Here is a 26821-nt window from a genome sequence, read left to right as displayed (position 1 = left end):
GGCATTACTCGATAACAATAAGTTCTCCATGGTGTATAAAAGACGTCTTCTCTACGTGTTCATCATCCATAATGATTTAGTGGTATCTGGCATATCAATCCATAAAAGAAGCAAACTCATGTTTAGCGTAGTTGTCCAGCAAAATATGGATGTTGGGCAACGGAAAATAATCCTTCGGGCTTGCTCTGTTCAAATCATGATAATCAACACATACTCGAATTTTTCCATCTTTCTTTGGGACAGGTACAACTTTGGATAACCACGTAGGATAACGAGCCACTCGAATGACTTTGGCTTCAAGTTGTTTCATGATTTCCTCTTTGATTTATCTACTTACATCAGTTTTAAACTTCCTCAACTTCTGTTTTATAGGGGGGAAGGTAGGATTAGTTGGCAATTTATGAGCCACTAATTCAGTGCTTAAACTAGGCATATCATCATAAGACCATTCAAAAACTTCTTTATAATCCATTAATGAGTGAATCATTCCATCTTTTAACAGTGGCGAAGTATGTACACTTATTTTAGTTTCCTTAACATCTTCTTGATCCCCCAGATTAATTGGCTGAGTTTCATTCAAATTAAGATTCGGCTTGTCTTCAAACTGTTCCAACTCTTTGATTATTTCTTCTAGCACCTCTTATTTATCGTATTTGCCCTCTTGCTTCATTACATCTTGATTAGCTTGGATTTTAAGATCAGGCTAAAAATTACGCATGCATGTCATATCATTAGAATCAGCATAAAGAGAACTGTATAAAGAAAAGACAAATAAATGAAATATATTAGACACGAAACAAAAGGGACATTGCATTTCATTGAAAGGAAAGATGGGAGGGTTTAAACATAAATGCCAACATAACATACCCAAACTAAAATACAAATTATAACCCTAAAATAACTCGGATAAATAGAAAGAAAAACAAAAGAAACTACCAAAACTCCCTCATGATGGGGAGATGAGTGACTTCCTAATTGTTGAGCCGGATAGATGGACCTATGAATTGCATGTTTGCCTTACTGGTACCTTCTCCTGCTTTAACTATGTCAACTTTGATCAACAGGTTATGGAAGTCATCAAACAATTCAGCTTCAAACTCATCAGGTGCCACGACACTGCTCTTGATGAATGACTTACTGAGTAGAGGCACTGGGCGAGAGAGTGACCATATTTCTTTCTTTCTTTCCTTGGCTTTCTTCAGATCTTCATCCGTAGGTTCAAATCCCATACCAAAAGTGCCCAAGTTCTCCCTCGAACATATGGGATGAACTATACCATGAAGAGACACTCCCAAAACCTTTCTTGGCTCGAATCCATATTTTAGCATTTCATTTATCATCATGACAAAAGCGGGAGACAATTGTGGCCCTGGAATAACCTGACCTTCAAAGATACGATTCACTGACAATGTATCAAAAGTTTGATAGACAAATGTCTCCTCTACATTGTTTTCTTCAATAAGGGACAAGGGAGAATCTTCGTAGGCGAACAAATCCCCTTCGCCATGAATAGCCACTTCTTTCCTATCATGCTCAAACTTGATCATTTGGTGAAATGTAGATGCAACCTCCTTTGCCTTGTGGATCCATGGTCTTCCCAACAACAGATTGTAAGAGGAGTCTATATTCAATACTTGAAACTCTATAGCGAACTCAATAGGCCCTATCATCAACATTAGTTCTATTTCGCCAATAGAGTTTGATTTTGCATCATCGAAAGCCCTGACATATACATTGTTGGGACTGATCCTCAACACCAATATTCAACTTTCGCAAGGTGGAAATAGGGAAAATATTTGTGCCATAACCTCCATCAATCATGACATTAGCGCCGTAGAAATCTTCATACTTCACGGTAATATAAATATCCCGATTATGCCCTATACCTTTAACAGGTAATTCATCGTCAAAAAAGCTGATTCGATTTACCTCAAATATTTTTCCAACCATTTTCTCAAGCTGATTTACTGTAATCTCTCTAGGAACATAAGCTTTATTCAATACCTTCAATATAACATCGCGATGTTCCTTAGAATGTAGAAACAAATATAAGAGGGAAATTTAAGTAGGGGTCTTCTTCAACTGATCTATAATTGAATACTTCGGCAATTTTATCTTTTTTAAAAATTCTTTGGCTTCTTCTTCGGTGACTGGATTCTTGATAGATGAAGGCCCATTCACAATTGATTTAGTCTTTCTTAAACCTTCAGGCATAAAGCATCTTCCTGACCGAGTCAGACCCCCTACCTCATCTACTTCTTCCATGACTTTCTTCTCCTGGTAGTCATCACAGTCTGCTTATAGCTCCAGGGGACCTTTTTCATTTCAACTATCGGATGTTGTGTCACCGGTTTGATGATAATAGGGACTGCAAGCACTCCTTTCACTGTCAAGATAGGCTTACTCGTAGCTCCTTCCTCCGTCAACTTAGGTTTATCCTGACTTGAACCAACAACTGTTCTGCCTTCTTTCACCGTGATCACGAGTTTCTGTTTGCTTTCTTCAGCATTATCTTCTATCGTTTCTTTACAGCTCAATGACATTGCATTTAATGAATCTACCACATTCACTGATTTGTCTTTATTGGTCTATATTCTTACAATAGACTTATGACACCTTGATGACTCTTTCCCGTCATATATCAATTCTAACATATTGGTTTCAGCATGGGTTGGCAACAGATTTTGGTTAATGTTTGGAACTTCTGAGGCCTGGACCAGAATTTGATTTTCATTAATTAAATCTTGGACAAATCTCTTCAAATGCCAGCATTTCTCAATATCGTTCCCCAATATGTCAGAACAATACGCACATCTTACAGAATAATCAAGATTTCTTGGAGGTGGATTCGAAAGCCTTCCTTGAATTGGGCTCAAGACCTTCAACTTCCTCAACCTATCAAACAGATTGGCATACGACTCCCTGAGAGGTGTGAACTGATTTTTGGCTTCCTTCTCTTTCTTATACTCGGGCCTAGGTTAGAAAGCGAGTTTGGAGGGGTTTTGGTAATTTGGAGGAGCTGAAGGACAATTTTGAGGAGCTTGCACACTCTATTGTGGGTAAGAAGGGCTTTAAGAATATGGCTGTTCGCTATATACTGGGTACTAGGGTGGAGGAATGGAATATAGTGGGTTTTACGGGGATAGTAATAATGGGGAGGAATATATGGAGCTTGGGCATAGGCTTGGGTTTGGGGTTGGTGATAGGGGCAAGGCAGTTTTTTGGGATAGGAATGGGATCAAGCTACAATGGTCGCTACGTCCTCCTTCTTTTTACCTCCAAAATTTCCAGAGCCACCTTGAATTTCTTGGGTGGTGGCCTTTAATACAGCAAAACTCACAATACGTCCAGTCTTGATTCCTTCCTCTATCATCTCTCCCATTTTTAGGACTTTAATAAATCACTGTCCCATCGCCGGAAGTAAATGTTGAAAATAAGTCTCATTCTATGCCTGAATGAAGACCTGTACCAACTTACTCTCCTTCATTAGAGGTTTTACCCTTGCGGTATATTCATGCCATCTTATTACGATTCCCGAAAGACTTCAGTACTTTTCTTATTCATGTTGACCAGGGATTTATCATCAGGAACCAGATCGACGTTATATTGAAAATGTTGCAAAAATTCATTAGCTAGGTCATTCCAGTTGTTCCAATTTTTAATATCCAAATCGACGAACCATTCTGAAGACAGACCGGAAAGACTCTCGCCAAAAAAAGCCATAAGCAACTCTTCTCTTCCCCCTACAACCCTCAATTGGTTGCAATAACATCCCAATTGTGCCACGAGTTCACCGTGCCCCACATATTTCTCAAACTTGGGAATTTTAAAACCAAGAGGGATGTTAATGTCTTGGAACATGCAAAGATCTTTATAGGCAACACTCTTATAACCTCCAACTCCCTACAAATTCCTCATGGCCTATTCTAAACTTTTAAACTTCCGTGCCATGACTTCTTGTTCCTCTATTGCAACAGGCTTCTCTTTATCACATGGAAATGCAGGTGGCTTAGTATACCCATACGATTTATTTTTCTTCAAAGTAGGTTCCGGGGTATAATACTGATTACCTGAAACCTTCAATACCGGCTCACTAGCAGACCGAGAGAGTACCATTGTCAGATGCATAGTATAGGTGGGAGCTTCAGGTGGTGGGAGAGCCACGAACACAAGCGCTTTCGGTGGTGCCGGCTGAGTCGCGGGCCTTGGTTGAGAAACTGCCAGGGGCACACTAGAAGTTCTAGGGTAATATTGCCGCGGAGAGAATCCTGGTGTGTGCTCTGGTGACTCAATGGGAATAGAGAATTGTGCTAGAGATAGCGGTGGGAAATTGGAGATGTTCCCAAGATCTTCAGGGAGTGGAGGAGGAGGCATGACACTAGGCCATGCTCGGTGTAGATCTAGTAATTGTTTTCTAAGTCTCAATACCTCATTATTGCATTCTGAACTTTCTTCCCTGGGATCCTGATCTAGGTCAATGAGTGAATTTTTAATCTCTCTACTAGCCATGGCAAGCTTAGCTTTTGATCTAGTGAATTAAGGGTGACTATCCAGAGTGTTGTGACCCAACCACTTATCTAAAAGAACATGCTCATCAAAAACAAAACCCGTTAGGATTAGGTCACACAACAAGCATGGGAATCACATTTGTAAAATTATTCTAGATTCATGCATATTTCTCCCAACCTTTGAGGGTAGCAAGGTCATTTTAACATTATCCTGATCTTTTCCTACACCCATTTGCTTCTTTACTTCAATCACACCTCTTTTTTTTTCCTCTCTTTTTTTCCTTTCTTTCGCCATCACTTCTCTTAAAATGATTAGATCAAACCCAAAAGTAGGTTGCCTACATATCATGTTGTACATGAATCAGATCTTTTGTAGTTCGGGAAGCGCATGCATAACTATCACAAAGTAGAATTTTTGTTTGACTAAAAATAAACAAAAGAAAGAACAACGCAACGTCACAACATTTCATAAAAAGACATCTAAAATCAACTTCAAATTTAAGGCAACCTTAACACTAATCAACAAAGAATAAACAACACTCTACACCCATAGGACAACATACATGACATTCCTAATAAAGGACCTAAAGTTAAAACAAACTCGACACGAATTCAATAAAGACACAACAATGCAATGACAGAAAAATAAAGGACTCAAACTAAGATAAAAAGTTCCCCTTCAAACTGCTGCGCCGTGTGACGACCCTGGCTGAGATGGCCCTGTCTATGAAAATCTCGCCTTACCAGTCAAATTTTGCAACATAACCTACAATGAAACCTTGATATTAGGGAGAAAGCTCCTAGCACGTGTTACTACCTCTTAGGGAGTGCACCTGAAAAGACTGTTCTGATACCCTTCCACAGAACATTGTCATCTATTTTTTATTCGAGAAATTCAATCCAAGCCTCGACTCCCACTGGCAATGAGAATTTGTTAATGCACATTCTCTCTTCTATGGCTTTCACTCGATCGGAGAGGCAAAAGTCAATGACATCTGATTTCATCAAAGACGGAGCATGGAAATGCTCCATCATCCATAGTTTCAACACTAGATTACTTCCTTCAAAGAACTGCATCCCCCATTTTAATTCAGTTAGGGCCTTATATATCTCTACTAAAATCATAGGCGCTAGACTAACCTTGCCCCTTGATCTTGATAAAATAAGGCCATCACTACAGATTACAACCGAGTATTAATACGTCTTTCATATTCTGGAAACACTAAAGTGCCTAAAAAAGCAAGAGCAAAGATTTCAAGAAGCTTTCTTTCCCATTTCTTCTTAGTTATATGAAATTCATCCCAAAAATAATCAAAACCTCCCAATGATCCGAATTGAGCAAAAAAGTAAGCTAGGGAAATCTATGATTGATTAAGACATCTCAAAAGCATATTCTTACTCTTTAAACCATAAGGCTGAAGAAAGCTCGAGCCAATATGATTGTGGGCTCGGATCATCTTTAGACTGATATAAGACAACCGACACAGACCCGATATTTCCGCCTGAGTAGGCGTCATCTCACATTTTCTAAACCTAAAAACCAAACTACTAGGATCCAAGAAAGTTGACGCTGCCTCTATGGATGGGGCGTAAGACATAAGAGGGATGTAATATTAACCAATACTATCTATAGCTCATGCTGCTCTGTGTAGTTGAACGTACCCCACCATTTGACTAGATTTTTAGGGACTTTAGCAACCATTCGAACTCTAGACCTCATGGTTGGGTCCATCCTGAAATAACACATAGGTCATTAACTTAACAATCAATTCAATAAGAGAAAAAGATTCACAACCCTTGGGACTTTCACACAGACATATGTCAAAGGGACATACTACTTATGACTTCAAATCACCGAACAGTACCACCGAATGAAATTAGCCTACTTGGCAAGGACCAGCTAACAACACTAGATTATGAAGAGAAAGACCCTGGCTAAGATTAAGACAAAGACCAAATATAAAATATTATTGAACCCACAGAGGGTTGGCTACGTATCCCACCTTGAGGGGAGGGAATCAGGTCTACGTAGTTCATCCAGATTGGACAATTAATGATTAACTGATAGACTGAGCCTAACTTAAGAGACAGAACCAAAGACAAATAAATAAAATCTTTTTGGGTTTTTAATTAGACACTTCAAATAAAACTGACACCAACAATTATGAAGGAAAAATCTTTTTGGCATTTTCGATATATGAAATGTACAAAACTTCTACCATTTTTTTTTCATTTTCATTCATAAAAACTCCTAAAAATCTTTTTTGAAAATTTTGAATTATGAATGTTTGCTAAAGAAACAAAGAAAAATCTTTTTGATATTTTTGTTTTTGGACAAATGAGTCCAAAAGATAAAGATAAAAAAAAAATCTTTTTGAATTTTGAAAAACAAAGGCCATAAAGAACTCTAAAACTACAAAACTCTCTTTTTTGACTTATTTTTCTTTTTTTTTCTTCAACACTTAATATTCTACACACTTTACTTCTATCATATGCTTTCCCAATATAAGTCCATCAAATGACCACGTTACCTTCAGAGAAGCAACATTTAGCACGTAGAGATGCCTTAGAGGTGAGTCTCCTACAAAGGGCTATGTGGGTCCCGCTAGGTCCTAATATGATGCAAATAAGTATGTCCTAAAGGCTGACCTATGCTGGGGTTCACTAACAAGGTTGTTCGGGGGTGCATATTGTCGATAGTGGATGCTAGAGCTTTCTACCCACTCCATAACACCGATGGCTCCCCATCCTAAGATAAAGGTGACTCAACTAGAGGTTGTGTACAACTCATGTACTACAGACTTGTTGCAGAAAGAATGACTCAGGTTATGCACATGATGCCAGATATAAAGCAGTAACACATAAGGTAAAGACTATAAACATAGAGCATGTAGGCACTCAACAATGATAAAACAATAACAAAAAACAACACAAACAATGTCTATACACCCATAATGCTAAACAAAGCCGATACAACTCCAAAAATAAGCTCGAATTCTAAAAAAGATCCCCAGCAGAGTCGCTAGAGCTGTCACACCCTTTTTATAACTCCAAAAAGATATAGATTTTATGTTCGAAAGGGTTTTTGTTATTAAAGTGAAAAAAATGAAGATTTTGTCGTGAAAAAGATTATTTACATTTAAACTAAGAGTCACCACTTTGCATAATCTGGTGTGCCAAGTCACCACCGGAAATCCTTTTTTGAAAAAATGATTTCAACTCTTTTAAACTGATCCACGAATAGAGATTCTGGTTAAGGAATTCTGTTGACCGAAGGGAAGGTGTTAGGCACCCCTTTATCCCATGGTTCGACCACGGTCTCTTTGTGGAGCATATCGGCTAATTTGGCACTATGATTGTATAAAATACATAAAACACATAAAAACAAGCAACAAACAAATCAAACAACGTTCAAAACCAAAATAATGTCCAGTCTGAGTTATACAATCTCAAATAGAAAAATTGCAAAAAATATAAATCCTATTCTATACTACCCCTAGGCTAAGCTCCATCCGCCGCCTCGGGCCTTCATCACGAATGTCCTCCGGGTATAAAATACTTTGGGGCATTTTCCAAAAAATAAACACAAATACCTCGGGGTATTCCCCGACTGAATAAATACACCTAAATTAAATAAGCTAACTAAAAAAATGTTCAAAATACACATTTAGACATTCAAAGAATTCAATGAACACATCACTCCTGAGTTTTTGTCTACCCAAACCTATATTGCCTATCCATTTTAACATATCATAAATATATCCCATTTATGCTTGTTCTGAATTAAACAAAAAGACAACAAATGAAAATTAACCTACTTTCAACTTCTATCAATTTTTCAATTCCACCCCTGCTAGCTTCGTTTTTATCAATTACACCAAAATTACTCCAATTCATTTCATATATCCCCAAAATCATGTCATCAATCACATAACCATAACATCATAATATCAACAAAATTCGACAATTATGACCACACCACATATAATCACAACCAATTCAACCAATCAAGATAAAAGAGAACAAGTTAAAAAGATGGACCTCGATAGAGCTTATTTTCCTTGATAATAAAGAAATCCAATATTGAAATTCTCGAACAAGAACCCCAACGATGAATGAACCAAAATCAGTATAGAGATCCAACCTGAACAGATTAAAAACCAATGGAAAATCTTAAAATAGACAAACCCATTCCGGTATCAAAAACCCCAAAGTATGATATCAGAAGAAAATCGAGAACAAATAAGAACCAAAGTCTCCAAAATCTGAGCAATAACTGAAAACCAGTCCAAACCTTAGCTCCGACGAGCTGTGAGGGGAAAAAGATGATTGAAAAGGTTAGATTCCGACGACACAGTAACCTGAAACCAAATTTCATTTACCCTTTTGATTCTCCCCTCTATCTCTCACTCAATTTCACTCTCTCTTTCCCTTTTATTCTCTAATCTTCCTCAGATCTGTGCGTGTATTGATATGTCGATGGGAGGTCTAAGTTGGGTCAGAGATATGATGGTGAGTATGTATGATATAAAGATGATGATAAAACCCCTTCAATATTAGTTCCTATATCTGTATATGTACTCACTCAAGAAGAAAACCAAAGGGAAAAGTGGGGTTCATCCGTGAGGTCCCCTCTTTGTGAGATGTGTATGTAGTGTCTCCCCCCTTTTCTTTCTCTATGTGTATATGTGCTGAGAGTGTGTGGAATTCTCATGGTGAGGTTCAGTCTATGTATAAGTATATTGTGCATTTCTTTGTGTCCAAGAAGAATAGAGGGGTCACGTGGGGTAGGGGTGAGGGTAGGGGTATGGGTTGGTTAGGTGAGAGGTGAGGTGTTGTTTTTTTTGATTGGAGAGATAGAGGTTAGGTGTCCATTTTTGCTTGGGTGGGTTGTTGGACTATTAGAATGAGACAAAGTTTGTTATGACTTGTTATTTGGATAATACAAAACAAAAAAAACATAAATACATAAATAAGTAAAAGATGAGGTGGTTATTTATCTTCTTGGGAAAAATTATAAAAATGGGATTAAATTGTGTGATATTGAAATAAAAAATATTTTTTTGATGGGACAAAATTATGTGTCTACAGCCTTCAGATCTATCCTCAATTCATCTAGTGTGCCACGTCTGCTTGCAAAAGAAGTGCATAGGTGACCCAATAGTTGTAGTCCCGGTAGAGGGCTTATATATTCAGAACAACCTTTCTTTCAAAGATATCCAGCCGAAATTCTTAACTACTAGACTTGCAGACCGAGGAACAAAGAAGTCCCTATAGTTAAAGTTCTTTGGAAGAATCAGTCCATTGAGGGAGCTACTTGGGAAGCAGAAGCAGACATAAGGACCAACTATCCTCACCTTTTCTTTGGAAACTCAGACTCAGCCCCAGGTAATAGCTTTCCTCAAGCATATTCAGTTTCATGTTCAGATTTCACTTATAAACTTGGTATCAAATACCTTTCCATATCCAATTATATGTTCATGTATCATGACAGTTATGTATTCATGCATTAGATATGTATTCTCATCACGAGAAACTCAGCTTCTTTATAATTTCAATCATGCATTCATGAAGACTATCTAACACATATCCATGCATCAAACATGAATATTCGGTATGAGATTCTAGAAAATCAGAAGTTCCAGTCACATAAACATGGTTAAATGTTCACGTCCCTTAAGTAAGATTAGTCTATCAGCTTTCCCAGTCTAGTCACTCCTATTCGAGGATGAATTTTCCCAAGGGGGAGATATTGTAATACCCCAAACTTTCTTTAAGTCAAATCTAGTCTCCATAAGAGTTAGTGATGACTTCCTAAATGATTAATGTTTAAATCAGATAGAATTTCCCCAATTTCAACTTTTTATCATATGGGAAATTGAATTAGTTTTCCAATGACACCAATTTCGTCCAAATCCAGTATCCGAGTAAAAAGTTATGAACATTTTATGGAGAACTCTTGGAACTGCCTAGAAGCGACTATCAGGCCGACGGACCGTCGAGCTAGTGAAGGACCATCTCCCAAGCCATCATGACTAAGGTAGTGAACCCGACTTCTAGTAAAGTGCGACGGCCAAGACCGATGGACTGTCGAGCTAGTCACGGATTGTCGCCTAAACTGTCACAGACAAAGCAGAAAGTTCAGGTTCTAGCCAAGTGCAACGGTCAGGACCGATGGACCGTCAAGCCAGCGATGGACCATCACACAAACCTTTTGAACTTTCGATCAGTGATTTTAATTCATTTTTAAAAGGGTATTTGGGTCTTTTTCCACCTATTTTAACCCCTAGTTATACTATACTAGGGCTCATAACTTCACTATTCATCTATAACACCAAATTAGGGTTTCTCTCAAATATCAATCCCCTAAGAACAAGAAACCATAGGTGTTTAATTCCAAGTCAAGAATTAAAGCTTTCCTCCACAAATCTTCAAGAAATCATCCACCCAGGTATGTCAAGTGTTGATTCATGGGTTCCTTTCACCCATGAAGCTCAAGAAACCCTATTGTAAATATAAACTTTGGATTCCATGGTATGAATTGAATTATATCCATGTTTATGTTGTGGTTTGATTTCCATGTTGAAGTCTATAATGATTATCATGAAATTATGTTAGTATGTGGTTGAAATTCTTTCATTAGAAGTGTAAAATGTTGCCATGATGTATTACTTCAATATTCATGCCTAATCCTAAAAATATGCATGCAAGGTGTTTGATAAAATGCCTAAGAGAATAGGAATTATGCCTTATGACTCTTTTGTGACCAAAATTCCTGAATCCATGTTTCTTCCTTATGTTTGATATGACTCTCATATTATTGTTATGTTTTGTAATGGATTGACGTAATGCTCATGAGATTAGGCTTATGAAATTATGATATTTTTACATGTATTCCTATTAATGTGTAAGCTTATAGCATGCGAATACTTCATGAAAATCCCCAATGATTGTACTATGAATTTTTGACTACGTTCATATGTCAAGAAGTGTCATGTCTTATTAGTTTCATGCTATCGAGTCCTGGAGGTACTTGTACCTAATAATTTAGCTGTGTGCCTAGAGCCAGTGTCATGTTTCTAGATACTCTTAGTCAAGCCATGATTCATAGAACTCAGTCAGTCATATGACTCAGGAAAACTCAGTAAACACAGTAATCTCAGAAATTCAATAATCTTAATAATATTTAGTTAGTCAACAGAACTCAGTGAACTCAATTCAGTCAGCTTAGTATAATTAATTAAGCGTCTAATCAGATAGGAGTATGATTCTACATCGAGTGAGTCTAAGGATAGGAACTCACCTGTGAGTAGAGGGTGTGATTCTTAGAAGCAATCCTTGTGCTCCAGAACTATGTATCCAGCATAGGTTGAGACATCAAACCTTCTAGTTGAAGGTAGATAAGGTGTCTTAACCTATAATATGAGGGTCCCACCATTTTTCTTAGAGTACTTATTAGATGAGGGATTACTCACAGCTTGTCCTTACCAGTGGCCTGGTATTGATACCCTTCCAATTGGGGTTACATATTGGACATCAACTCAATTATATTACCTTATTTGGGGCATGTCAGTTAGATGACTATTTCCCACAGTTATAGTCTCAGTCTCAGTCTCATTAATAGAACTCGGATAGTTTTATAAAATTTAGGACTGTCAAATACAGTTACCCAGTTCAGTATGAAACACAGCTAGTTCCATCAAAAATAGGACTGTCGATCATAGTTATTCAAATAATAGTATATCAGTCATACAAAACTTATGTTATTAGTATTCAGATTCAGTCATGTCATGATCTAAATGTAGTTCACATATTTATGCATGTATTCTCATATTTATGGTATTCAGTCAGTTAGTATTATTTATGTATATAAACCCCTTACATTCAGCCTTCCTCACTTGCATACCAGTATATTCAATCGTAATGATGCATTTGTGCTATGGTGTTTCATACCATAGGTTCAGAAGCACGAGATCTAGATCACCCATAGTAGACCAGACGTTCAGTAGACAGACTAGCAGTGAGTCCTCATTATTTGAGGATGTTATTATTTGACTATTTCATTCCTTCACTACTTAGTTTATTTCAGTAGTTGGAGTTAGTTGGGGACATGTCCCATCAACTCCTCATTCAGATAGTTTAGAGTCTTTTAGACTAGCATGTTCAGACAGTTATTTCAGTTTTAGTATGGTGATACCATATTATTTAGATGTTATGTGTTATTAGATATTTAAACCTTATGGCCATTCAAACTTTTATTTTGCATTTATACAGTATGTTATGCAGTTCTCATTACAGATATCATTCATAGGTTAACTTGTGGTCCGTTGGGGTCATGAGCCCCATGTGTCATTTCAAGTGCCATATTCTGGGCGTTACAGCCTTGTCCCAGTTTTGTCTCAGACCTATGATGGTTATTGTAACATTAGAGATTTTGCAGATGTTGTCACATGTTTAGAGTATTTAGAATTTTTTTTTTATAAATTGTTCAAACTTATGAGATTGACCATGGTTCCATCATGTATTGTTTTTGACAAATTTTTTTATACTATGTAAATATTATGCATGATTACCAGATTTAGAAAAGTGCCCGAGCTTTCATGGTTTGGGATGCTTGTTACAGCTAGGGCCTCGGCTTGGGTCATGACAAACTTGGTATCAAAGCACGGTTCATGGTCCTAGGGTGTCTAAGAATTATGTCTAGTAGAGTCTTTCTTATGGGTGTGTTGTGCACCATACTTATAATCAGGAGGCTACCGGGTATTTACGAGTTGTTTCTTAATCTTTCATACACTAGTTCATGCTATAGAGTTGTCGATAAGAAAGTTATCCAAATTCATTCCTTGTTCTAATTTCATAGGCCATGCCTCACTGTCGACGTGATACAAGTCTAAGAGTCTAGCGCCCCCAATAATATGGCTCTCTCAAATTGAGTTATCCATAAAGTTATGAGATAGCACAAGGACTTAAGAGGAGTCCATTAGTGCTTCAAGGTGTATTGATTTGAGTGTATGCCTTTATTCTGATGAAATCATGCTTTCTAGCCTGAGGTACAAAGTCTATTCAATCCCCTTTCAAAATTCTTATTGCAGATGTCTTTCGTAAGGGTAGTGATATATAGCTGAATGTTCGGACTGTATTTCCACCTGAGTAGTAGTGTATGTTAAAGTGTCATGACTTATAGGTAGCGAGATTGGCCAAGAAGTTAGTGATATAAAGTCACAATGTTAGAAGTCAGAGTGAGGATGACTTTTGCGTAAATAAATAGTTTTAGTTCTATAATCATAGATTGAAGAGTGGGTTTCCATTGTATAGTGCTAAACTAATGTGATAGGAATATTTGTAGATTGTATGGTAGTCTATAAAGGAAGTGACTGGATATGATTTTTATCTATTCGAATTTGAGAAGGAGCCTAGAGTGGATAGTTATGGTGGTTAAAGAAATCAATTATAGCTTCTGAATGGAAAGAGGTAGATTAGTTAACAAGTTGTTAGTGTTTATTAAGTTTTGAAGATCATTATGATGTATGATTAGGTAAGTAAGTATGAGGAGAGAAATTAGAATATATTGATAAGATTGAAATGGGTTATATTATAAGATTAAGATCGACTAATCCTATCATGTGACTTTACACCTTTGATGGTCCTTTCTTTAGTAGGAGTAAACTAGCACTTCAGGTGAGAAAGTATGTAGTGAATTTTGAGTTGTAATAATGAGGTTATGGAGAAGTTGTGATTGTAGGTAGTACTTAAGTGAAGTGAAATATTTGGATTTATTTCCCAATTTGATGGACTAGTATAGTATGTGGCATGATTTACCAGTGGTATATAATTAAGAATAGACAACAAGATTGAACTTTAGAAGTGGAGTGTAATGGTGAGAATAATAGCATAAGATTAATGATGCATGTTATGTGGAATAATTAGCAGGCTTGATGTGATGTGCGAAATGGCCTAGATTGATGATTTATGAAAATTTTAAGTGGTAATTGTGAGTTATATATGTATATGAGGACAAGTGTTAAAACGATGAATTGTGGTTGAATCATTAAGTGGATAAGAACATTAGTCTATAGGAATAAGTTAAACCCTAGGTAGCAGGTTGTTATATAAAGTTTTATGTGTATAAGTGTTTTGTATACCTAAATTTAATTCTTGAATCTTGTAGTTTGGAGAAGTCTGGGAAGTTTTTGTATGGTGCTCTTTAGAGTTGAATTGAGGAAAAATAAGTAGGCATTACGTGCCATTGGTATAGTCTTACAGATTTTGTGTAGTTGTAGGTTATGTGCTTTTAGGTGTAATGATAGTATTCTAAGAAATTGAAGATAGAGCATTAAGTGTTTAGAAGCATGGGTGTCTATGCCCATGAAAATATTAGTCGTAAGTTGATGACTTTGGGAGTTAGAAAAAATTACGAGATTAGTGTCCCTTAAAGGGGATGTCCTAGAAAATAATTTAGTATCTTTGTATAAGTGATTAATGAGAGGAGATTGTGTTCATGTATATACTGATATCCTCTTTTGTGATAAGGAGTGTGGATGCGTGCACTCATGAGAGTGGGAGTTGTTGAGTGATGGCTATAGAGGCTAGCAAAAGTTAAGTGTAGCATTTATAGAAAACCAAGGCCTTTAGAGTATAGTTCCTCATGGAGAGTTTAGAGTTTAAGTATGTGGTTATGTCTTTTTTATGTTGAGAGTTGTGGCTATAGATTTTGATGTGGGGATATGTCCGTAAGTCAAGGATTGTGACTTTGATCTAAGGGGGAGATGGTGAATTAAGGTATTTCCCAAATTTCTCAGTATGGCAAGTTGCTGGAAGGAACCATGATAAACCTATTTCAACTCAAGCATAATCCTCCTACTTCAATTTAGGAGAGTATCATGCTAATGTCTTACGTTCAAGTCATGCCTATGCCTAGGTTCGAGTTCTCTATGGACTTATGTTTATGACCTGATCTCCAAAACTAGAAGACATTATGTCTCTCAGTATTACAGTCTTTCATGTATTTAAGTCATATGTTGTGTTGTTCGTAATCCATGAAAATCTGTATCTCTCAGCATGCTTGGTTCTAAGGAAATATGTTTTTATTTGTCACCAATTCATTCTATGTTGGGTTTAGCCAAAGTGATAAAGTTTATGCAAACTCATGGTAAATCTCAGTTCCTTAAATGAGGAGTAATCGCTTCAAGCAGAAATCTTTATTTTAGCTGTAATGTAACACCTAGTAGCATTCTCGACTCAATACACTCATGGTTGCATGTATGGAGAGCTGACAACCTGAATTTTTTCTCTAATTGTTAAAAGACTTAGTCATATTTTTGAGTTATTAACTTCCATAATTTTCAAATTGATCTTCTCGACCCCGAGATGTATATTTTTGGGTTGATTAATGATCAGGGGTGTAAAGGGGGTGTCTCAGGAAAGTTTTGAATTTTTAGACAATGTTTAAGGCATGTTTGGATGATCAATATAGTGGGCTAATGCAATGTCGATGTGTCGCACCAGGAATCACATCAGTTAGGACTGATGCAGCGCATCGCTTAACGCATTGAGTGGCTAGTTCATCTTACTGATTTCTAGTTCCAGGAGGGTAATTCAGTCTCTTTCCCTCATTTTATCTTGATATATACACCAATGTTTTCTCACTATGCTCTATCCTAAGAATTCATGCAGTATTGTGTTTCTTTCGAATGACTCTCTACTTATGTTCCAGACACTTGATATATGGAGCACCTCGTGTCTATTTTATTGTTTCTTCACTTCATGTCCCTCCTAAAGTAGTGGAACAAGTATAAGTTATGGTGTAATAGTGTTACTCCCATTCATGACATTTTTGCTCAGGTCCTTTAGTGGCCCTCCGTAGGATAGTATAATGGTGGTTGTGGAAGTGTGGTGATGTGTTAGGTAGGGGAGCAGATGTTCTTGAACGTGAAAAATTTAATGTGAATTATAGAGCTAAAGTTATAGGTGAAAGAGAAAAGAAGGAGATAAACTTTTGTTGTGTGAAATAGCTAAGAAGGAGGAATATGGCGAAAATATTTTTGAGAGTGATTGAAATTGTTGGTCTTAGTTGGGAGATCCATTTAGTGCATGTAGTAATGATTAGGCTTGAATGTTGTGGTTGCTGAAAACACAAACCTATGTGCTATGTGGTTAGTACTCTCTAAATAAAACCCCAAGGGTGTTTGATGATAGTGATAAGATAAGGTAATATTCTTAGTAGGATGTAGAGTACAGGTACTGTAGCTAAAGTTATCACCTTGTTACCCCGAGTTAGGATTCAACATAAAAGCACTTGCATTAGGACTCAAACTCTTGTGGTTTGCTATGTGATGGAGAACTGTAAGCTGGAAAGTGGGAAGTATGCTATTTATTGTTTGGGGTGTGGACGATTAGTGCCTCTAAGTCTATTCGTGGTACCTTGTAAAGTGGAGAATACTTCTATCCCTATCTTTTGCAAAATCTTATATCATGATTAGTACCAATATAAATTATGTTTATGATCATCAAATAAACTCTTGCCTTATGTTGTGATGATTATGGTGCATAGAGTTCATGTGCAAGATTATCCCTATGTAAAGTATCATTATCTCATGTTTCGTGCTTTCACACTTCACTAAGGGTTATCATGAAGGTCATTTGATGCCTTTAAATATTTTGTTAAGGAAACATGTTCAATGCAAGGTTTTTTTCTTTGTTCTACACTTTTAGAGCTTCAACAAGTCCCTACCCATAATTCGGGGACGAATGATCCCAAGGGGGAGATAATGTAACACCCCGCATTTTCGAGCTAGAAATTGAACCGTCGTTACTATGTGCGAAGCTCAAATTCCATGGTTTATATTTAAATTCATGTTACATGATCCGTCTCCTAGTGTATGAAGTGATTATGAGGTTAAAAGTGTTCATAAAAATCAGTTAGAGCAAGGTTGAGCTAAGAATCATTCATTCATACAAATTTGGATATTGGATTCTACAATGATCTACTTTGAACATGTATAACTTTCGATACACATAGAATTTTTCATCTCAAGACCTACTAAATTGTAGATAATTCATTATCTTTCCAATGATACAAATTTCCCCAAAATTTGATAACCAAGCAAAAAGTTATGGAATTTTCCGTGTGAGGTAGTAAACCGACGCGATCTTGACGCGTCGCGTCGACTGCGCCACGACACAAAACTCGACGTGAATCTAAAGTTTTTTTACGTGTTATTTCAATTCCTAAAGGGTATAGGGGAAATTTAATCATATTCCCTCACCCAAATTCTGTCCCTAATCATCCTTAAACGAAATTAAACCTATTAGTACTGTTTAACTCTCTCTTAAGATTCCTAATTCATCTTTCAAGAACACAAGAGGAGAAAACAACTAGGGTTTGGGAAATCAATCTTAGACGTCCAATCTTTTCCAAATTTCTTCGTAATTCTTTGTAATTAAGGTACGTGGGGTTTTCCTAAAACTACATAGGTATAGTAAACTCTTCTTACTCATGTTGAAGGTTTAGAAATCATGAATTTACAAAAAGGGTTTACACTTATAATCATGCTTTTGAAGCCTTTGATAATATTGCCTTGGTCTTGAGGCCTTCCCTTGAAAGAAATTTGACTAGTATATATGTATGTATGTGTTGAATCCTTTTAATATGAATTGAGAGCATGAATTATCAAATTTTCTCCTGTCCCATTATGTCAAGTTATGAATTTCTAAATTACATGATTTAAAGAATGAGCCAAGAGCTTATTTATTTTATAAGAATTTCATGATGGTTGAAAGTTGGAGAGAGAGATATTACTATGATTTAAATGCTAAGAGTGATAATTGAAGGAATTTCAGGAATGTTTTTAGAAATTGACCACCACCTTTTGAAATTGTTAAAAAGATGAGCTTCTTTGCATGGTATGACTTGTTTTTCAACATATGAATTATCTATTTATATTTTCATGCTTGGGTGGTCTGAACATTGTTTTAAATGAAAGAATCATGCATTACAATTCATGGTTTAGACATATGACTTGTAAGTCTTTGTATGACGATACCAAATCAGATAAGGCCATGGTAAAAGTTAGAACAAAATACAGATTTCATTTTACATTTCAAATTTTAAATTTAGAAAAATGCATGTTTAGAACAGGATAAAAATGGGAACTAAGAGAATTAGGTGGTTACCTAAAGTAGGCATGGGTCACATGATTCATTGCTCGAAATTGTGTTTTGCCTATACGGGTATATTATTATTATATGCTGGCCTAATGCCCTATGGCGTATCAAAATCAGAATCAGAAACTTCAACTCTTGTGGAAAACTAGGGTTGAGGGCTTAGCCACCGAGTCAAGGGAAGATCCCATATAGCCCATGGGATACTTTCAGAAATGTAGGGTGTACCACCTAGTTCAGAAGTAATACAAAGAATGAAATTGCATTGACAAGATTGTTTTAAGATCATTTGAGATTTATCTATGTATTTTAAACTACCTCATGTACATTGTTTTATGATTTGTTCTTACCTATGTTATATATATATAAATTCATTATTTTGGATTTCTCTGAGTACCAGTACAATTGTATTGACCCCCTATATTTCAGGGTCTGAGGCTTAGTCAAGGGTCTTGCTAAGTCATAGATTTATTAGACAGAAGTTGCAGTTGGTGAGCCTTCTCTATTTTAGAAGGCCTAATTTTCATATTTCATTGTTTCTTTCCTTTTTTTTTGGTCTACTGGGGCCTTGTCCCAGTTTTGTCTTGGTCTTATGATGGTTATTGTAACATTAGAGAATTTGCAGACGGTTGTCACATGTTTAGAGTATTCAGAATTATTTTTATTAAATTGTTCAAACTTATGAGATTGTCCATAGTTTCGTCATGTATTTCTTTCCACAAATTTTCTTATACTATGTAAATATTGTGCATGATTACCAGATTTAGAAAAGCGCCCGAGCCTTTATGGTTTGTGATGCTTGTTATGTATAGGGCCCTAGCTCGGGTTATGATAGCTGCCTTGGGTAAAACCTACATTAAGCAATGTTGCAGTCAGCTTGACATTCCACTAACTTGATGCTTGATTAAGTCCATATAAAGACTTAATTAGTCCAGATGAATGCATAAAATGCTTTCCTACAAGGTGATCTAGATTAGGAAAGCATTTTATGCATTCATCTGGTACAAACACCACCCTTTTGATACTGCTATGGCAATAACACTCCTTACTGTAACCATGTTGGCTACTAGAGAAAATGTACCATGGTAGTCTTGTCCTTTTAGTTGACTATAGCCTTTGGCTACCAACCTTGCATTAAACCTTTTTATTTGGCCTTATACTTGCTTTCATACACCCACTTTGATCCAATGATGTTCTTATCTGAAGGCATGTCAACCGCTTCCCATGTATAATTGTCTTCAAGAGCTTTAGCCTCCCACTTCATGGCTTCAATCCATCTCTCATCTTTGCTAGCTTTATTATAAGATTGTGATTCAACTTCCGTTGATAGGCTACAAACAAAATTTTGATATCTTGATCTAGTATTAGTATGAGACGGGTAATTTTCCAGTGGATATCTAGTTCCTCTTCTCTTCTCTAGTGAAGCATAATCCATTAGCCATGCAGGTTGTTTGGTAATTCTAGACAATCTTCTTAGTCCAACTTTTGTAGGTACTGAGAGTGACTCTTCTATATTCTGCAAGTTATGAGTGTTTTCTTCTTGAATGCCATTAGGATCATGTATTGATGCATCTTCAGTTTGTGACTCATGTAAAAGTTCACTAGGACTTGTGTGACTGTCTGCATTGTCTGCATCTTCTTCTACTTCTGCTTTATCATAAATGGGAGATCTTAGTGTAAGAAATTCTATAGAAGATTCTGAACTTGGCTCCTCTATAAAAGGCAATAAATCTTCCTAGAACACCACATTTCTTGTAACAAACAACTTATTAGTACATCAGTCTAATAGTATATAACCTTTCTGAGTTGCAGAATAGCCCATCAATACTGCAACCTGGGCCCTTTCAGGTTTATCACCTCTTGGAAATATTGAGGCATAACATTTACAACTAATTACTCTTAGATGTGTCAAGGATGGAACTTGTAGAGCAACATCTCATAAGGACTTTTACCTTCTATGGATGAAGATGGTAGTCTGTTAATGAGATATACAACAGCCTTAACATTCAACCCCCAAAATCTGATAGACATGATTGGAACTTGATTGCCCTTGCAATATTTAGTATCTATCTATGCTTTCTCTCAACCACACCATTTTTTTGTGGTGTGTATGGACAGTTACTTTGATGTATGATTCCCACGGATTGAAATAACTTTTTGCATTTAGAGTTAATGAACTCTGTCGCATTATCCGACCTCAGTATGTTTATCTAAACACCAAACTGATTCTGAATCTTAGTGAAGAAGCTCTTTATGGCTACAATACACTCAGACTTTAGTTGCAACAAATGTAACCATGTATACCTACTATGATCATCAACAACAGTTAAGAAGTAGTATTTCTAGTCAAAATTAGGTATATTATAAGGATCCCAGAGGTCCATATGTACAACATCAAAACATCCTGCAGCTCTGGAAGTACTGACAGGAAAAACTAGTCTAGTTTGTTTTGCTAATGGACAAACATGATACTTTTTTAGAATATCTACATCACTACTATGTCTTATGAGATTGAGAGTCTTTAATGCTTGATAAGAAGGATGTCCCAGCCTCTTATGCCATAGACTACACTCATGCACCTCTACTTCTACTCCTGCGACCTGTCTTTGATGAACCTTTATTGTTAAGAGTTCCATTCACTTCACACATATTCTTAAGGATTTATATTCCTCTCCTTTACCTTCCAATACCCTTCACCTTGCCATTGTGAAGGTCCTAAAACACACAAAAGTTAGGGTAAAATGAAACAAAGCAAGAAAGCGGCCTAGTCATTTTTTATACTGATAACAAATTCAGTTTGAAATTTGGAACATATAACACATCTTTCACAACCTCATCTTTCAGCACCTGTGTTTCTCCTCTATGTATTATATCAACCTTGGCTCCAGTAGGCAGGTTAAATTTGTCAGATATGGTATTATCCACTTTATGAAAGTATGAGAAAATACCTTTATGTGATACTACATAGTGTGTGGCTCCAGAATCTACTATCCAATCATGTGAAATGACATGACTAAAATAACAACTAACAGTACCTGTCATGTTGTTCTGCTCAGAGTTATGTGATTCTTTGTTAATCAGTGCTATAATCTGCTTGTATTCTTCCTCTGAGAAACCTTGCCCCTTGCCAGAGTAGCATTGTTAATGTCTTTACCTCCCTGCCTGCTGGATTACTTAGCTAAACATGAGTTATCTGTCTGAGGACTAGAAAAATTATGAGCTGATGACTGACTATTGTTATGACTAGCAACTGAGCATCCATATCCACCACCAACTCTGCCTTAACAATTGTAAAATGGTTGATTTGGTATTCCCCTTGGATTATTGTAGTTGCCCTTTTTATTGTTCCTCTAATCACTAGGATAGCTATGTAACTTGTAGCAGTTTTCCCTTGTATGACCAGTAAAATTGCAGTAATCACACCTTTTACCTTTATAGCCTTGTCCTTGAAAACATGTAGATTCTTGATTCCAACTTCCATATCCAACCTCTGCATTGTTTCTGTGTAATTGAATAGCAATAGGTTTAGTCTTATCACCAATAGTTGAAGCACAAGCAAGATGTTGAATTTCATCCTCACTAATCATTATATATGCTTGATTAAGTATAGGTGTTGTTCCTTTCATTAATATTTGTGTTTTTGCCTGATCATATGCATCATTTAACCCACTTAAGAATTATACTAGCCTTAAATGATACAAATATTCTACATACTCCTTTGACTTAGGGAAATAACATGATGGAGTTGGTAAATTGCATCATGTTCACTCCAAAGGTTCTTCATTTTAGTAAAGTAAGTTAAGACTGAATTAGTTCCTTGGTGAAGGTTATTGATTTCCCTGTGTAACTGGTCCAATCTCATGCGATTTATCTTGTCAAATCTCTCCTTAAGATCCTCCCATACCTCATGGGCATTTGTTGCATATACGATATCACTGAGTAACTCTGTACTCACTGAACTCATCATCCATGAGAGCACTACCGTATTACATGTCTCCCATTGATTATGTAACTCCTCTCTATACGTTTCCTTGCTACAAGTACCAGTTACAAATCCATATTTCCTCTTTAGAAATAGTGCAATATTCATAGATCTACACCAAACTCCATAGTTTTATGAACCAGTCAATTTGAAGGGAATTAATGCCACTCCTGCTACATCTGATGTTCCAAAAAATAGAGGATCACTAGGATCAATTTTAGGTGCCATGACCAATTTCCAGATTATAGCTAAAGCTTCGATAAAAAAAAACACAATAAACTCGAAATCTATGTCCTACAACTATAGATCTATGGATCACAAATAAAGATCTAAGCTCTTCTGACCTTACTAACACACATGAAAAAACTCATACAAAACTTACACAATTGCAGGAACATTTATACTCAATTACTCGTTTCTTCAGTTCCAAAATTTCATGGATTTGATACCATGCTAAAACATCTCTTAAACATCACAAAATTCATATGATGCTGCCATTCCAGCTGAGCTTGAGCTTAACAAGAGATAAAAGAAGAGAACTGAGTTAAAGGAATTGCAGTTTTTGTATTGAGCAAAGTATTGAATACAATGTATGGTTACCTCCTATTTATATACTCACATGATGAACACATGGTCTTCAAGAAGCTTCCTAACAACCTCCTAACTAAACCAACGTAACAGTACTAACAAACCAACGTAACAGTACTAACTAACTGATGGAATAGTAGTTATTTACATAATGTATTCTCATGAGTTTTAACAATTTCTTTTTTTCTTTTAGATATATTGGTAGGTTGAACAAAAGTATGCTCAAGAAATTGAACCGCTGAAGGAACAAACAAGGAGTATGTTGTTGAATGCCTTGGCGTAGCCTTTCACTTTGAGAAAGAGATCGATGAAAATTTGGGTCAGATTTACAATGAAAATTCAATCTTCGAGGGCGATGTCTTTAATGATGATCTATGCACTTGTGCTATTTAATTCCAATTGCTTAGGCAACATGGTTACAAGATCTATCTAAGTAAGTACCTCTTGAAGTACTACAAGTTCAATATTGTCGTAATCATGTATATAGATATATAATCCATCTGATATGAAGGCTAATATTTGTGTATTCTTCATTGTAAATCAGAAATCTTTAGCAAATTCCAAGATTGAAATGGCAAACTCAAGGAGTCTCTTGCTAGTGATGTGCTAGGATTATTGATCTTGTATGAAGCTTCATATGTATGGAGTCATGGTGAAGACATCTTAGAAAATGCACTCGCTTTCTCCACTACTCATCTTGAGTTCGCAGCTCCATATTTGAACTCTCTTCTTAAGGATCAAGTGATGCATGCCCTTGAGTAATCTTCGCACAAAGGTATTCCTTGAATTGAGATTCAATTCTTCATATCATCAATCTATGACAAGTAGGAAACAAAGAATGATATGTTATTCCGATTTTCTAAATTGGATTACAACATGCTCCAAATGCTGCACAAATAAGAACTTGCTGAAGTATCAAGGTGAGATTCTATAAAAATAGTAAAACCCTTTTGATTGATCATTTGTCAAGTACTGACGTTAATTTGTTATGCTGCTGGTTGTGGAAGGATTTGAATTTCGTGAACGCACTTCCATATGCTAGAGATAGAGTAGTTGAATACTACTTTTAGGCATTAGGAGTATATTATGAGCCTCAATATTCTCAAGGTCGTGTCATGCTCGTTAAGACCATAGCAGTGATTTCGACTGTGGATGACACCTATGATGCTTATGGTACAGTTGAAGAACTTTCCCTATACACGGACGTCATACAAAGGTATGGACATCACCAATTCACTTGTTCAAATATACCTTGAAAGAGAATATCATGAAAAAGATTAAACCAAGCTTCTGCTAATTATATTTATACTAATTTACCTTATCTTTGTCACCTCACGGATGGGATATTAAAGAAATTGGTCGACACCCTGATTACAAGAAAATTAGTTATAAAGCTCTTCTAGATCTTTATGAGGACTATGAAAAGGAAATGTATAGCGATGGAAGATCTCATGTTGTTTATTACGCAAAAGAAAGAGTGAGTCTCAACGACCTACCTATCAATTTACTTTTCTCCTGAATACATGTCTAACTTTGCTTTTTCATCACATCTTTTTGTGAATCTAAACTAGAAGTAATTGGGTTATAATTTTCTAACACTTTGAATTCGTATGCTTGGTTTTCACAGCTGAAAGAACTGGTTAGAAGTTACAATATTGAGGCAAAATGGTTTATTGAAGGACATGCGCCACTTGGTTCTGAATACCTGCGCAATGCATTTGTAACTACCACTTACTACTATCCAGCCACAACATCATATTTGGTAATAAAGTATGCTAAGGAGTAATAATTTGAATGGTTGTTGAAAAATCCTAAAACTCTTGAAGGTTGTGTGACAATATGCCGAGTTATTGATGACATAGCCACATACGAGGAATGAGACTATGATTTGTATATCATAAAGTCATAACATTTAAGTTATTTGATCAAATAGATTGTTTTTAATAATCGAAGAAAAATAAAAGCTAACCCCTAATTTAATCACCTTTGCAGGTCGAGAAAAATAGGGGACAACTTTCAACAGGAATTGAGTGCTACATGAGAGATTATAGTGTATCAATAAAAGAGGCAATGGCTAAATTTCAGGAAATGGGTAAGGCAAGATGGAAGGATATTAATGAAGGAATGCTTAGGCCCACTCCCATATTATTGATTTTTTATCTCTCATTCTCAATCTTGCTAGACTTGTTGATGTAACATATAAACACAATGAAGATGGATATCATAAAACCTCACATCATTGCCCTGGTTGTTGACTCCTCCAAGATTTAAGTTGACAATTAGTGGTATTAATAAAATCTTCACTCTCTTTTTCAAAAATGTAATATGTTTTTGTCTTTTTTTTTTTTTACAGTTTTGCAGTGCACTTCCTATTGGAGGACCCCTTAAAACAAGTTCCTTTTGTTTTTTAATTTCTTGATTAAACAAGTTGAGTCAGAATATTTGTAGTTTCTAATTAAGTATGGGATATAGTGACCCCAATATTTTGTAATGATGCGTATGATCTATTTATAGTATTCTGTAACCTAAAGTTTAAATATTGAGATATTTGACGAACACAATTGCCAATTAACAATATGAAAGAAAGAAGTACCTACATGAATTGGAAATAATGAAGAAATAAACTACCCCCCTTCTCTTCTCTTCTTTATCTCTTTTGGTCAACGAGAAACATTTTATTATTCTACTCCAACAGCTATTTACAAGCCCCACGACCAGAACTAAAACAGGTAAAAGAAAAAATCAAAAAGGATCCAGTTGTTCTTTTTATTAACCAAGCAGTGCTACACTTCATGGTAGAAGTAATTGAAGATGAAATATAGATTAGGAGGAAGAAGATGAAGAAGTGAGGAGGAGAGAAAGATCATTAGAGATAGAGAAGTAGAGTAGTATTTTTATTATTCTTTAATGTACATAGACTTCTACATTTACAGACTTTTGTATGGGCTAACTAACTAGCCGTTAATAGTTTTGTAACTAACTATTGAACAAACAGTTATAACAGAAAAAATGAACTAGTCTATGTTATTTCTTCTTTGTTCTGCTCCTTTCTTCTCTGTTCTGCTCTGCTCTTTATAAATTCAACAAATGGTCAATCATGTGGGAACTAGCTATTTATCAGAAGGAAACCACCTTACAAATATTTATCATATTCCACAGTTTTCATGCAGTCTTTAATCAGTGTCACAAGTGACTAAGGAGTGAACGATGTGTTTTGTAGGATCTTTATACTAGAAAGGTGTAGGGGATTAGGAAGGTTGATGAAGGCTTATATCTACTGGCAGATCATTCAAAGAATGAAGTTCCAGTAGCAACTAAAGCAACTACTAAAGTAACTATGGAAAAGACTCAAGATGAAGTAGATTTGTGGCACCAAAGGTTGGAACATTCTTCAACTGTTGTGTTGAAAGAATTGTAGATCAAGAAGTACAAGTAATAAAAGATAGAATAAAGTAATGTAGCATTTGTCCTAGTGATAAACAAACTAGGTTACCATTTCTGTCAACTAATAATCAGAGTACATATTGTTTTGATCTTGTACACATGGATTTGTGGTGACCTTACGAAGTACCAACTATGAATG

General features: G+C 36.0%; 1 pseudogene; it reads left to right on the top strand.

Moving 5' to 3' along the window:
• Nucleotides 1–25509, top strand: part of LOC107851152 — a 40428-nt pseudogene extending 14919 nt beyond the window's left edge.
• The last annotated feature ends 1312 nt before the right edge of the window (nucleotides 25510–26821 follow it).

The sequence above is a fragment of the Capsicum annuum genome, chromosome 12 (genome assembly GCF_002878395.1).
Source record: "Capsicum annuum cultivar UCD-10X-F1 chromosome 12, UCD10Xv1.1, whole genome shotgun sequence".
In the NCBI taxonomy this organism is placed as follows: Eukaryota; Viridiplantae; Streptophyta; class Magnoliopsida; order Solanales; family Solanaceae; genus Capsicum; species Capsicum annuum.
The sequence above is the reverse complement of the archived record's forward strand: the minus strand, read 5'-3'. Positions and strand labels throughout refer to the sequence as shown.